The sequence below is a fragment of the Calypte anna genome, chromosome 2, assembly GCF_003957555.1.
Source record: "Calypte anna isolate BGI_N300 chromosome 2, bCalAnn1_v1.p, whole genome shotgun sequence".
Lineage (NCBI taxonomy): Eukaryota > Metazoa > Chordata > Aves > Apodiformes > Trochilidae > Calypte > Calypte anna.
In genome coordinates this window covers 148,864,361-148,877,571 of record NC_044245.1, presented here as the reverse complement: position 1 = coordinate 148,877,571, position 13,211 = coordinate 148,864,361, and the positions used below count along the sequence as shown (strand labels likewise).

Below are 13,211 nucleotides of genomic sequence, written 5' to 3'. Positions count from 1 at the left end.
TGGTCTTTAAGGTCCTTTCCAACCCAAACTGTTCTACGATTCTATGGCTGGAGTGACAGGCCTGAGAAGGAAGAAGGGAAGATTAGGAGGCAGGAAAGGGAAGTACTTCGTTTTCTTACAGCACAGAAGAGGCAGAGGGATCTTAGGAGGATCCCTAAGAAGGGGAAGAGAGAGGTCGTGAGGGGATGAGAGGATGAGGCAGGCGGGGAAACTGGCAGTGGGGAGAGGGGGAGATGGGCTGAAGAGGAAGGTGAGGACTCGGTGAGCCCTAGGGACGCCAGTGGGTCCCTACTTAGAGTTTAAAGGGAGGAGAAACAGCCATGAGGAGAGAAGAGCGACGGAGAAACCGCGCTCCGCAGAGACCTCCCTGCGGAGACGACGCCTGAGGCACTGAGGGGAACGAGGGCGGCGCTGAGGGGGTGAGGGCGGTGGGCGGGACCTCGGGGGCCGTTCCCAGCGGTGATTGGTCAATATGCGTTAGGGGGCGGGGAAACCTGGGGGGGCGTGGCTTTACCTCGCGGTGCCTGCTGGGATTTGTAGTCCGGATGGGTGGTGCGGGCGGTGGCTCCTGCGGGCTGAGGACTCCGGCGGGTGGGGTGAGGGGTGAGGGCACGTGATCAAAAAGGGGGCGGGGCCTTTCCCCCTCCCATTCCCGGCCCCGCCAACCCCGCACTGCCTCCCGGGTCACGTGATGTTTGGGTGCCGGCGGCACGGGGCGGCCTCACGGCGGCAGGTGAGGCGGCGGCGCGCGCTGGGGCCTCCCCGTCGTCGTCGTTCGGTTCGGTTCGGTTCGGTTCGGTTCGGGTGCGACGGTGGGGGACGGAGTCACGACAGGGTCGTGACACGGTGCGGCAGTGGGGGATGGAGTCGCGACAGGGAGTGACGGGGTCGTGGCACGGTGCGACAGAGGGTGGCGCGGCTTGAGGGTGCAGCCTGGGGACAGGGCTGGCCTGTGACAGGGTGTGTGTGGAGCTTAGGGACAGAGGTGGCCTGTGACAAAGTGATGACAGCCTGGGGACAGGGTTACCCTGGCACTGGGGTGTGTGTGGAGCTTGGGGACAGAGGTTACCTGTGACAGGGGTGTGTGTGCAGTCTGGGGACAGAGGTGGCCTGTGACAGGGGGTGTGTGTGGAGCTTGGGGACAAAAGTGGCCTGTGACAAAGAGTGATGACAGCCTGGGGACAGAGCTGGCCTGGCACGAGTTGTTTGTGCACCTAAGGGACAGGGCTAGCCTGGCACTGGGGTGTGTGTACAGCTTGGGGACAAAGGTGCCCTGCAACAAGAGTGTGTGCAGCCTGGGAACAGGGCTGGCGTGTGACAAGTGTGTGTGCAGTTTGGGGACAGGCATGTCCAGCACAGAGATGTATGTGCAGGTTGGGGACAGGGTTACCCTGGCACTGGAGTGTGTGTGGAGCTTGGGGACAGGGCTGGCCTGTGACAGGGGAGTGTGCGTGGTGCTTAGGGACAAAAGTGGCCTGTGACAAAGTGATGACAGCCTGGGGACATGGTTACCCTGGCACTGGGTGTGTGTGTATCTTGGGGACAGAGGTGACCTGTGACAGGGGTGTGCGGAGCTTGGGGACAGGGCTGGCCTGTGACAGGGTGTGTGTAGCCTGGGGACAGGGCTGGCCTGTGACAGGGTGTGTGTGTGTGGAGCTTGGGGACCAAAGTGGCCTGTGACAAAGAGTGATGACAGCCTGGGGACAGGGTTACCCTGGCACAGGCTGTGTGTGTACAGCTGGGGACAGGGCTGGCCTGGCACGAGTTGTTTGTGCACCTTAGGGACAGGGCTGGCCTGGCACTGGGTTGTGTGTGGAGCTTGGGGACAAAGGTGGCCTGTGACAAGAATGTGTCCAGCCTGGTGACAAACTTGGTCTGACATATGGGGTGTTTGGAGCTTGGTGACAGAGGTGGCCTGAGGCAGGGTGTGTGTGTAGGCTGGGGACAGAGGTGGCCTGTAACAGGGTGTGTGTGGAGCTTGGGGACAAAAGTGGCCTGTGACAAAGTGATGACAGCCTGGGGACAGGGTTACCCTGGCACAGGGTGTGTGTGGAGCTTGGGGACAGAGGTGGCCTGTGACAAGAGTGTCTGCAGCCTGGGGACAGGGCTGGCCTATGACAGGGGTGTGTGTGTGGATCTTGGGGACAAAAGTGGCCTGTGACAAAGTGATGACAGCCTGGGGACATGGTTACCCTGGCACTGGGTGTGTGTGTATCTTGGGGACAGAGGTGACCTGTGACAGGGGTGTGTGGAGCTTGGGGACAGGGCTGGCCTGTGACAGGGGGTGTGTGTGGTGCTTAGGGACAAAAGTGGCCTGTGACAAAGAGTGATGACAGCCTGGGGACAGGGTTCCCCTGGCACTGGGGGGTGTGTGGAGCTTGGGGACAGAGGTGGCCTGTAACAGGGTGTGTGTAGCCTGGGGACAGGCTGGCCTGTGACAGGGTGTGTGTGTGTGGAGCTTGGGGACCAAAGTGGCCTGTGACAAAGAGTGATGACAGCCTGGGGACAGGGTTACCCTGGCACAGGCTGTGTGTGTACAGCTGGGGACAGGGCTGGCCTGGCACGAGTTGTTTGTGCACCTTAGGGACAGGGCTGGCCTGGCACTGGTGTGTGTGTGTGGAGCTTGGGGACAAAGGTGGCCTGTGACAAGAATGTGTCCAGCCTGGTGACAGACTTGGTCTGACATATGGTGTGTTTGGAGCTTGGTGACAGAGGTGTCCTGAGGCAGGGTGTGTGTGTAGGCTGGGGACAGAGGTGGCCTGTAACAGGGTGTGTGTGGAGCTTGGGGACAAAAGTGGCCTGTGACAAAGTGATGACAGCCTGGGGACAGGGTTACCCTGGCACAGGGTGTGTGTGGAGCTTGGGGACAGAGGTGGCCTGTGACAAGTGTGTCTGCAGCCTGGGGACAGGGCTGGCCTATGACAGGGGTGTGTGTGTGGATCTTGGGGACAAAAGTGGCCTGTGACAAAGTGATGACAGCCTGGGGACATGATTACCCTGGCACTGGGTGTGTGTGTATCTTGGGGACAGAGGTGACCTGTGACAGGGGTGTGTGGAGCTTGGGGACAGGGCTGGCCTGTGACAGGGGGTGTGTGTGGTGCTTAGGGACAAGAGTGGCCTGTGACAGGGGTGTGTGTGTGGTGCTTAGGGACAAAAGTGGCCTGTGACAAGGAGTGATGACAGCCTGGGGACAGGGTTCCCCTGGCACTGGGGTGTGTGTGGAGCTTGGGGACAGAGGTGACCTGTAACAGGGTGTGTGTAGTGTGGGGACAGGCTGGCCTGTGACAGGGTGTGTGTGTGTGGAGCTTGGGGACCAAAGTGGCCTGTGACAAAGAGTGATGACAGCCTGGGGACAGGGTTACCCTGGCACAGGCTGTGTGTGTACAGCTGGGGACAGGGCTGGCCTGGCACGAGTTGTTTGTGCACCTTAGGGACAGGGCTGGCCTGGCACTGGGTTGTGTGTGGAGCTTGGGGACAAAGGTGGCCTGTGACAAGAATGTGTCCAGCCTGGTGACAGACTTGGTCTGACATATGGTGTGTTTGGAGCTTGGTGACAGAGGTGGCCTGAGGCAGGGTGTGTGTGTACAGCTTGGGCACTGGGCTGGCCTGGCACAGGGCTGTGTGTACAGGTTGGGGACAAAAGTGGCCTGTGACAAGAGTGTGTGCAGCCTGAGGGCAGGGCTGGCCTGGCACAGGGTGTGTGTGGAGACTGGGGACATAGGTGGCCTGTGACAGGTTGTGTGTGTACAATTTGGGGACAGGGCTGGCCTGGCACAGGGCTTTGTGTACAGCCTGGAAACAGGGTTGGCATGTGACAAGTGTGTATGTAGTTTGGGGACAGGCTTGTCCAGCACAGAGGTGTATGTGCAGGTTGGGGACAGGGTTACCCTGGCACTGCGGTGTATGTGGATCTTGGGGACAGAAGTGGCCTGTGACAGGGGTGTGTGTACAGCTCAGGCACAGGGGTGACACAGGGGTGTGTGTGGATCTTGAGGACAAAGGTGGCCTGTGACAGGTTGTGTGTGTAGCCTGGGGACAGGGCTGGCCTGGCACAGGGGTGTGTGTGGAGCCTGGGGACAAAGGTGCCCTGTGACAGGGTGTGTGTGTGGTGCTTAGGGACAAAAGTGGCCTGTGACAAGAATGTGTCCAGCCTGGGGACAAAGTTGGCCAGACATATGATGTGTGTGTGTAGCTTGGGGACAGGGCTGGCCTGGCACGAGTTATTTGTGGATCTTAGGGACAGGGCTGGCCTATGACAGGGGTGTGTGTGTACAGCTTGGGGACAGAGGTGGCCTGGCACAGGGGTGTCTGTGCAGCTTGGGGACAGGGCTGGCCTGTGACAGGGGTGTGAGTAAGGAGAGATGTGGCTGCTGTGCACTCCTAAAGACCTCACTTGTGTCCCACGTGGATGGTACCAGGCAGGAGGTCCCCTCTCCATCACCAGCTCTCACTGTGACACTGTCCCCTGGTTGCTTAAAGACAACAAAACGTGGATGTGTCAACCTCCAGAGTGATGGCAACGTTGGGGACAGCTCTGTGACCACCATTTGAGTTCACTAAGAGGGTGATGGCTGAGTTTTAACCTCCCAAAGAACATTTCTTTATTATTTTTTCTTTCCAGGTTAATTCAGGAGGCTTTAGCCATAACTGAGTCAGTGGGATGATTTTGGAAGTGCTTTGAGGAGAGGAAAAGAAACCACTTTGAAGTCTATAAAGCACCTGTGATATTCCTTGATTGGCTTTGTAGAAACTTTTTGGTGGTGGTCTTGCTTTTTTTACTTCCAAATATTTGGGCTTTGAAGCTTTTAATAAAAAACTCATCCCAGCTTGGGGGGTGCAAGTAACCTCTGCCTGCAGCTGGAGGGGACTTTGCTGGGGAAATCTTTTGTTTCCACTGACCTGCTCAGTGTCTTTGTGTCCATATCAAAAAGCCAGGGGGGTTTGGACCCCTAAAACCACTCTCGTTTTTCCAATGAAGAAAAAAAAAACCCAAAGCCATGCTTCCAAACCCCCTTTTTTACCCCTTGCCATGCTTGTTTGCACTGGAAATATACTGTGACATCTGCAGCTTGAGCTGCATCCTCGTGCCTGGGAGAGCTGCAGAAACAAGTGGTCATCTGGTTGCACACCCAGGGGTATGGTGTGGAGTGGTGACCTGAAATTTTGCTTTTCATGCTTCCTCCTAAATTTTTACTGCCTGTGGAATGCATGGAATGGGTCTGGGAAGGCTGAGCTGAAGTAGGGGAGGGGGTTTTCCCTCATTTTCTTCATCTGATGTCAATAGCAATAAGGTTGGTGTTTTATCCAGTTTTTATCCCTTTTTTCCAAGGTGGTTTTTCCCTTTGCAATAAGTCTGTAAATTAAATCCTGCCTTGTTGGGTCTGGTTTGCCTTGGTCTAGGAGCTGATGATGGTTCAGGTCCTTAAATCCCTGATGCCTCAGGCCAGCTGCTGTCTGGCCCCTTGGTGCCTTCCTGCTCTGGTGTCTTTTTCAGCTGCAATGTCATTTTTCATCTCATCTCCAGGCTGGCCTCCTGTCTTGCCGATTTGTTTGTGCATAGAAATGAAATTAAAAAAAAAACAAAAAACCAACAAAACATCACAACCACTGCTGATGAGGCTTTGATGGACATCAGAGAAGCTGAGCAGTGCCACCACATGTCCTGCTACACTCCTGGCTCCTGGGTCAGATCTTGTTTCTTCCTCCTGCCATGGTATCCAAAAGAAGAGTGAGCTTTCAGATTCAGTGTCTCCCTCCTAGAGGACTGTTGGCAATTGTTTGGTTGAGAGAAATTTCATAGTTTCACTGTCCCACTGTGGTTTCCCTGGCATCTAAGGTTGTCTTTTGTGCAATGACTGCAGGTCATGGAGCTGAGCTTGGCTGCAGAGATGGGCAGAACAGAGATTTTCACATTAAAATCTTTTATTCCCACCCTGTCTTGTTCAAGAAACCTTATTTCTTTTCTCAGAAATCACTTGGTGGTTTTTATTTTTTCACTTATTTTAAGCCTCTCATAATTTACCCCTTACCATGCAACTTGCTGGTTTGACAGGGTCTTCTTGCCAGTAAGATGCCTGTACTGGAGCTGGAGATGCTCTGCTGAGGGTGGAGGAGAAATAATACTTCTGTGCCCTGATAATTTTGCACATCAATGTTACAGCTCTTAAAATCTAATTAAAAAAAGCAAAACAAAATAAAGAAGTAGGCAAGCTGAAAATGAATGTGTCTGTGCTTCCCCTTGCTTGTAAATATATATCAAATATATTTTGATATCAAATGGTATTTATACCAAATGGTATTTTGAACTGCTGGTTCTTCTGGGAATTCAGGAATATTTAAATAGCAAGTGTGAAAGGGTAAATAATATCAAGATAAAAATAATACTTTTGATTCCCTGCCTCTACCATAATCTCACTCAGCTCTATGAAAATGGAAATAACTCTTAAAAAAAAAATCTAATCAACTTTTCCCATCTTTGTTATCAGCATTCCTACACTTCAGTTGGCTTGAGGAGCAGCAGGGTGGGTACTTGGCTTTCAGTTGGCTTTTTCTGGACCTTCTCAGGGCTTCTGGTGCTGCCAGGGAAATCTCTGACACCTGAGAGCTTTGTGTGGGCAGAAGGAGTTTCTTACTGGTGGCTTGGAGCTGTCATCATCAGCACAGAGGCTGCTCCCAGCGGAAAGGACTTGTGCATCCAGGTCTGCTTCCCAGGAAACCTGATGGATAAGGGGATGGATGATCAAGTCTTACTGGGATGCAGTTGGTGTTGCCTCCCCATGAGAGTGGCTGCCTTTGATTCATTTGGTCTAAATTTCATCCAGATATTTAAACGTGAGCTTAACTCACAAAATGAAGCCTCCACTTCACTGCTTGCAGGAGAAAGCACAGAACTTCTCCTCCAGCAGCATAGAATAGAATCACATAATCATAGAATTGGCTGGGTTCGAAGGGAGCTCAGAGATCATCGAGTCCAACCCTTGAACCACTGTTGCGGTTGCTAGACCATGGCACTGAGTGCCACATCCAGTTTCTTTTTAAATATCTCCAGACACGGAGAATCCACTACTTCCCTGGGCAGCCCATTCCAATGTCTGAGCACCCTCTCCATAAAGAAATTTTTTCAAGTATCCAACCTAAACCTCCCCTGGCACAATTTGAGACCCTGCCCTCTTGTCTTGTTGAAAGTCATCTGGCAAAAGAGACCAACCCCCCCCTGGCTCCAACCTCCTTTCAGGGAGTTGGAGAGAGTGATGAGGTCTCCCCTGAGCCTCCTCTTCTCCAGCCTGAACAGCCCCAGCTCCCTCAGCCCTTCCTCACAGGACTTGTGCTGGATCCCTTCACCAGCCCAGCTGCCCTCCTTTGGACCTGCTCCAGCACCTCAATCTCCTTCCTGAGCTGAGGGGCCCAGTACTGGACACAGGACTCGAGCTGTGGCCTCACCAGGGCTGAGTACAGGGGCAGAATCCCTTCCCTGGACCTTCTGGCCACACTGTTCCTGATCCAGGCCAGGATGCCATTGGCATGACCAACCCTACAAATGGCATTTTATTCTTTTTTTCCAGCATATTTTTTGACACATACCAATAAAACCTGGCCACAAGATTGTGTTGGCATTGCAAGCAGTGGTGTTAAGCATTGCAAGAAGGGAAGCTCATGCCTGTCTCATGATATCTAGTACCCAAAAAGGTACATATAAAATTCCTGCTATCACCCTTCTCTGAAGGAGTGTGTGTCCTTTTGCTGTCAGGAAGGTTATTTGTGGATTTTAATAATGCTGTGTGTTTCTGGAGGAATATGGTCAAGATAAGAATCATAGTTTTTTTTTTTCATCTTTTTTTTTTTTTTTTTTTTTTTTTTTTTTTTTTTTTACTGCCTGCCTTGCAAATGCTGCTATGCAAGATTAAAATAATGCAAAAGAGTTAAATTAATCTGATTTAACACTTACAAGGAGGTTTCTATTTAAAACTCCTCTTTCTCTTCCTAGTGTCACTAGTCAGGAAATTCAGTGGGCAGGTGCCACCTCTTTGTTGCAGTGCATGGGCACATCTCTGCTTTTCAGTGTTTCTGGTGATGGAAAAAATAGCATTTCAATATTAAAAAAAAGGGGCAACATGAATTTTTTTGGGCCCCCCTCTGTGTCTGCTCTGCTTGCAGCACCACTAGAAAGCAAAGTTTGCATTGGTCATCAGATGCTATTTTCACATACATTCAAAAAATGGTTAAAAAAAAAAAAAAGGTGTTTCAGAGGGTTGGGTTTGGGTTCTTTGCTGCAGTTTGGGTGCATTAGCTGCTCATCTGCTGGGAAGCTGCAAGAAAAATCTGCAAAAGATTTTCCAGCTTCTCCTTGAATGAGCTGGAGTTTGACTACAATACTTACTCTTTTTTTTTTTTCTTGTAAATTTACTTTTTTTTTTTTTTTAACTAAAGGTTTGTGTTGGGCTAAGCTGCAATTTCTTTGCTATCTCTGTCATCTCTTCCCTAAATAAAAGCAGAAAATACCTGTGAAATGGTCTAGGCTCTTCATTGTATAGCTTTTTTTTGTTCTTGTTCAGCTATTACCTCTGCTGTAAAGCCACATATTGCAAAAATGTAATTATTATTAGGTTATTTGGGACTTTTTTTGTCCTCCTTCCCCTGCTGCATACATTTCTTGGGATTGTAGACTTGAATAACATGACCATGTGGTTTTTTCCCCCCACATAGGACTCCTCCATCATCTGGTGCATGTAGGAAAGGAGTGCAGGAGGCAGCCATGCTCTAGGATTTTATTCCAACCCTGCTGTGTTATAGCCCTTATTTCTGTTTAAAAATTAAAAAGAAGCCACAATTTTCTTCTTCCATGGGGGGCTTTGCTCACTTTCACTGCTGAAACTTGCTGGTTTTTGGTTTTTTTTCAGTTTATAATGAAACTTCTGATGCATCTACATGGAGGAGGGAGGCGCCTCCTTCGTTTTTCTCCTTATGAAAAAGCAGATTTGGAGGTGCTGTGACCCACGTTTTTGGGTTAACCCATTTCTTTGCTGTGTGATATGCCAGGGACACAAATATGGTATGAGGGAACTCCCAAACTTGCTGTTAAAGGCTGCTTTGTGAAAAATCTCAGATGAGCAGATAACTCAGGAGCTCAGTGGTGGAGGCATACAGAGCCATGAATGCTGCTTTTCTTAATTTTTCCTTTTTCCCCTGTGAAATTACCTTATTTCTTTTCAGGCATGTGATGTCTCATGGCCATCACTACAATCCTCATGCAGCAGAGCTCACTCTGCAGCTCACATGCTCCAACTTTAGAATCAAAGAATCACATAGAACCATGGAATAATTTGAGCTGGACCTCCAAAGTCCATCAAGTGCAACCTGCAGTAAGGAAACCCTCAACTAGATCAGGTTGCTCAGAGCCTCCTCAAGCCTCACCTTGAATATCTCCAGGGATGAGGCCTCAGCCACCTCCCTGGGCAACCTGTGCCATTTTTCCACCACCCTCATGGTAAAATCTTTTTCCTAACATCCAATCTAAATCTACTTTAATATAAAACTATTACCCTTCATCCTATCACTCCAGCCCCTTGCAAACAGTCCTTCTCCATCCTTCCAGTATTCCCCCTTCAGATACTGGAAGGTCACCATTAGTTCTCCCTGGAACCTTCTATTTTCCAGGCTGAACAACCCCAGCTCCCTCAGCCTGGCTTCCTAGGAGAGGTTTTCCATCCCCCTGATCATTTTCTCAGCCCTCCTCTGACCCTGCTCCATCAGCTCCATGTCCTTCCTGTGTTGAGGACTCCAGAGCTGGATGCAGGGCTCCAGGTGAGGTCTTTCCAGAGCAAAGTGACAGAATCACCTCTCTGGATCTCCTGCCCACACTTCTTTTGATGCAGCCCAGAATGCAACTGGCTGCAAGCCCAGAATTGGGGTGTCTTGGGGGAGGAAAATCCTCCCAGGCTGTTTGGGGAAGATTTGGATGAGGTGTTTGCCAGCTCTGCAACACTGACTTCCAGTCTAGGCAAAATAAACTGCAGGGAAAGTTCAGTGTTTGGAAAAGAGAGGGGATTTTTAAACCAAAAAAAAAAAAATGGCTGCTTCTCCTCAGAATATCCCCATCAGATTTAGTCCTTGGCTATATAACCAATATTAAAATGTTTAATGTAAAAATATTGTTTACAAAACGTGTGTGTTGCTGAAAGGGGGGCTTTTCATCAGAGGCAATGAACATCAGTGGTTGCAATGAACTGGAGCTAATTGCAATTCTGTTTGAGCTTGAATTAGTAGGAAATGCTTTGCAGCAGCCCATGTCCCAGCCTGGAGATCTTCCTTCTGCTCAGAATTCCTCTCATTTTGGGAAGGAAAAAAAAAAAAATAAATGCTGCCATGCACCTGTTTGGTGATGGGAAAGTTGGGGATGCAGGAACTGTGCAGGGGTAACACCCTGTTTAATATCACACTCTACCTGACAGATTTTCTTCTATTGCTATTTATTGCTTTTCACCTGCCTGGAAACAGGAGCTGCAGATGGCAATCCCTTGTGTTTGTGTAATTTTGCCATTGCTTCTGGCAGAGCATCCCTCTTCCAACATGTGGGCTTGTTTTGGGATTGTTTGTTTTTTTTTGGTGGGGGATGATGCAGATGATTTGCTGACAGTGCAGGTTGTGCACAGGCACCCTTCAATGTCCCACAGTGTCCCCAAATTCCCTTCTGTTAAATCTTTACTGATTGGAAAGCAAACTTTTTTTTTTTTCTTTAAATGGTAATTGCTAGAACGACTTGAATTTAACTCCAAAGAACTGTATTTTCTGTTCCCACCTAATAAAAATAAAATTAATTTGAAAAAATCAAGTTGCTGTATGTCAGTAAGTGCTTTACACCCAGGTGTAGTTTACACAAGTTGTTTCTCTACCATCTTCCATGTAGCTTCATCCTTCTCTTGGGAGCTGCAGATCTTGAGCTTTTCCTTCTTGCAATGGGAAGCAAGACCTAAATACAGCTCTTGACTTTTTTTTTTTTTTCCCTATACACAAAACAATTGATTTAAGATCTCTTGTGACACTCTTAGCTTTCTAGGCTCTCAGGAGAACCTTTCCTAATTTCTAAAATACCTAATTTGTATAAGTTTTAAGCATACTGTTAAATAGTTGGAGCTGTGATTTCTCTTCCCCAAGTGTTTTGATGTCTTCTGTTATCTGCCTGATATATCCCCAGCCCCTCTCTTACCTGAATTCTTGTCACTGACAGAGAGACCCTAATGTCAGCCCCATCAAATATTCTGCTGCAAGCACTGACCATGAGCTGATGCTGTGTGAGAAAGTATGAGAAATTAAACTTGGAAAAAGTCACATATTATTTAATAGTAATTAATTTCCATATTATAGTGCAAAAGATCATATACATAAAACTAATGTATATAATAACAATAGGGCATGTGATTTGGTTTTTGTTTTTTCTTTTATGATTTTTTTTCTCTTTCTTTTTTTGTGTTTTTTTTAAAGAATTTAAAATTTATATCTTTATTCTGCTGAAGCCAACATGAGCAGAGCTGTGGGATTGGTCCAGGCAGGATCAGGCCATGATGAAGAACCATGGTTATGATCAGGAAGGAATGCCCAGCCTGCTGGTGCTCACCATCCTCTTCCACACCATCTTGTGTGGGTTGTAAAGCCTTTCATATTTGTAGTTATGGTGAAAAACAAAGTAATTTTACTAGCACTACTTTACCAATAAGGCCAAGGGAAAAAAAATAATAAAATGGTGGTGCTTGAAGTTGCCTTGAGGCTACTGCACCTTAGTTTGACTTCTTAGTGTCAAGGACCTTCAGCTTCCATTAGCTGCAGTTGGCCAAAGGTGGAGGTAGGTGGTAAAATGTGGGGGTTGAAGCCCCAGAAATGCTGTCCTAAGGTTTTTCATGCCTCTGATTTAGAGAAAACTGCATGTTTTCTATATCCTTCTGAATTATTGATTGTGCACTGTAGGGAAGTTTCATAGGTACAGGGTTTTTTTCTGAAAATGTGAGGGGTTGCTCTTCTAGCCAAGTGCCAAAACTGGCTCCTTGGTGATGCATCTAAGCCAATGGTATAAACAGTGCTGCAGTGTCACAGTAAAAAGGGATGCTGTGTCTCACTCACCTCTGCATTTGAAAAAGCAGATTTGCAGTCTCACTATGGGTGTTTTCCTGATAATCATCCTTAGAACTTCAAGCAAATGGGTCTCTTCTCCTTTGCTCCAAACTATGGGGCAGTAGAAGAAAATTCAGTTCTCTGCTTGGTTTGGATTTTGGTTGTCTCATATTTCTATACCTGATTTATGTATAAAGAGCCTCTTCTTTGTGCATGGAAACCAAGGTCTACTTGTTTTGTATTTTCACATTGTTTGGAGATATCTTTGTTTCCTTCTGTATACAGAGATATCTCACAAGTCTACAGGCTTGCTCTGCTCTCTTTGTCCAGTTCCTTTCCTTGTTTGTCATCCTTTTTAAATTAATTAGAATTTAATAGAATCCCATACTTGGAACCAGGGCTGTGGGTCATGTTTGGGAGACATCTCAACACAGACTCTTTAAAGAGTGGACAGAAGGAGTGGTTATTTTGTGGGCTTGAGATGCTGCTGGCTTCTTCAGCCCTTTTGAGGTGCAACGTTCCCTGGAAAGAAGGGTTGAGCTTTTGCTGCTTTTCTCTGCTGGCAGAAAGAAGAACAAGAATGTGAAGTTTGCTTTTTGCAAGCCAAGTGCTTTCAAAATATGAGATGAATCTTGGGTAGGGGCAGTAATCTAATTCCTTGGAAGCAGGTAATGGGCTTCAGGGTAAGGCAGGGAATGGTCTTCACCAGTGTTGTAGTTGCAGGTGGATCTCCTTACCTGCCTCCCTCTACAACAGCTGTGGTGGAGGGAGGTCTACCAACCTGCTGACCTTTTTCATCTCACATTGTCCAGAGCCTCAAATAATTGTCATGAACATTTGAGAGCATGGGTGGACATCATCCCAATGGACATCACCTTGATGGACGTCATCTCAATGGATGCCAACTTGATGGACATCACCTCAAAGCCAAAAAGCCCTACGATAAAGTCCTTGTAATTGACTGAAGCAATGATTTCTGGTGGTTCATTGTGCTCCATTTCCATTATTTATCTCCTTCCTGTGCAGGCTGATGCTGATGATCTCCTCTGGTGAGCTGCACACCCATCACTTTGCCAAGTTGCTCTCTTAAGCAAAGAAGGGTGACCTTG

General features: G+C 48.4%; 1 protein-coding gene across 1 annotated transcript in view; it reads left to right on the top strand.

The window, feature by feature from the left end:
* The first annotated feature begins 653 nt into the window (after window positions 1–653).
* Window positions 654–13,211, top strand: part of TSNARE1 (t-SNARE domain containing 1) — a 522,750-nt gene continuing 510,192 nt past the window's right edge. The window contains exon 1 of the mRNA XM_030446428.1: window positions 654–733. The gene's annotated coding sequence lies outside the window, so the exon portion shown is untranslated. The remainder of the gene's footprint in view (window positions 734–13,211) is intronic.